Genomic DNA, 2,102 nt, shown 5'->3' on the forward strand with positions numbered 1-2,102 from the left:
TTCCATGCTTATACCCACATAACTAGAATAAACATTCTTACTCTTATACTTATATTTACAGATATACGTCCCTGTCGGATTGAAAATCCTAGCGATTAAAAAGACTAATAAATAAAACACCAAGAAATAAGGAGTTGATTTGTGCGGGCTTTATAAGAAACTGCGATAACTATTCCGATAGGTATTCGGGCTGCTGATGAGTTCCCGGTAGGGACGAAACACGTGTCCAGCCTATCCAAACGAATACTATTCTTTTCTTCTCCCGCTCACTGCTCTTCTGGTTCGACAAAGTATTTGTAAAACAAATATGTATCAAATAAGCTCTTGTTAAGCTTGAGTTTCAAATATAAATTTGAAACGTGTCCAGCCTATCCAAAAGAATACTATTCTTTTCTTCTCCCGCTCACTGCTCTTCTGGTTCGTCAAAGTATTTGTAAAACAAATATAAATATAAATTTTTACCATATACGCGCTGATCATTAAAGTCCGCAGCAGGCGGATTCAGTTGCGTATACAGTGTCATCCCTTTGTGCTGAGACACCAAAATTCCAGGTTTTGGTTTGGAAGAATTCGAAGGATTAGAATTGGACTGAGTGGCTGGCGTGTTTATTAAGTTGTTATGAGAAGAAGACGACGAGTCGCTCTGCGAGTATGAAACGCTGACGGCTACGCTCGGGTCCATATTTTTTTGGTTTTTTTTTTAATTTTACTTCTTCACTGGCAATTATAAATAAGAGCTTGTGAAGGCAGCTTCTTTCCTTCCTTGTAGTGCACTGCACTGTTGCTGTTTTTCTTTTTATAAGATGATGTTATTGCTGAAATAGTGAAGTTGGTGACAGATTGACTGACTGACTGATGACGGATTGATTGATTAGTGTTGTTGTTATCGTTGTTGTTCCTGCTGCTGAAGCAAGCGACACAAGTGTGGTCGTGGTCGACACTGTAGTAGTGGTGGCGTACCTTTTTAAATCATATTCGCTTGTTCACTCTTAACGAAATAAAAACAAATTTTATAAAAAAAATGATATAAAATAAATTAAAGCCAAGTGTTTTTTGCAAGACACCGGTTATAATACATCTCACAGTAAAATTTGCTAAGTTTACATTTTCGACCAATCAGAAAAGGTTAAAAGGTTAAAGGTCAATTAAAATCTTCCAAAGTTCAGAGGATTCAACTAAGCGCACAAATATCGTAAATGAATACGTGCTAAACGACGCATCGCACACGAAGCATGTGTTGGGTGTGGATCTTTTTGTCATATTTGAACCCGGTTACTGCGAAACAGCACCAGGTGACCTTAACCATTAAACCATCACGCCGAATGTGCGGTCTACGTGATTTTACGTTTATGTTCTATTAAAGTAATGAAATCCGTCTTTTGATACTCTAATTATATGGGTACGACTTTCTTAGTCAGCTGAATGCAGAATAGAAAGCTTTCCATACTCTGAATGTTTTCATCGAAGGTTTACTAATTTCAATTTGTTGATATCGTGTTTTTTTTATCGCTAGGTTAAACGAATTGGATTGTTTTTTAAAGCGACGCTTAATTTTAATTTAATTTATTTTTTCAACTAATTATCAGCCAATTAATTAAAGTTTTGTAATGTTCCCCAAATCAAAGGGGTTGTTGTCTAATTCCAGTGGACTTTTTAAACCCAAGAATCCACATTCACTGGACCACTTGAAGTTTGCCATCCAGATGATTTTTTTTTATTTTTTGCAAATTTTCAATTGAATTAAAAAATTGGTGTGCGTTGTTAACGTCTGTTCATTTTGCTGCTATTTATAAATATTATCAATTCAATTTGAATTTGCCTTGCTCATCTATTCAGATCTAGTCATGTTGGTTGGCACTTTGGTTTCGTTTTAAATTTTAATTTAAGCCTTTAGTATTTTCTGTTTTTTTCTGTTTTTTATTTCTGTTTTTTATTTCTGTTTTTTTTCCAGTTTTGATGGTAGTTAAAATTTAAAATTAAAGTCCATATGTAAAAAAATTAAATAATAAAATTTTAAATTAAAACCAAACTAAAATTTAAATAAAAGTAATAAGAAAACAAATACCATTAGTATTAGTTGCAAATTTAATGTAGCACATATA

Source organism: Helobdella robusta, assembly GCF_000326865.2.
Source record: "Helobdella robusta unplaced genomic scaffold HELROscaffold_607, whole genome shotgun sequence".
NCBI lineage: Eukaryota > Metazoa > Annelida > Clitellata > Rhynchobdellida > Glossiphoniidae > Helobdella > Helobdella robusta.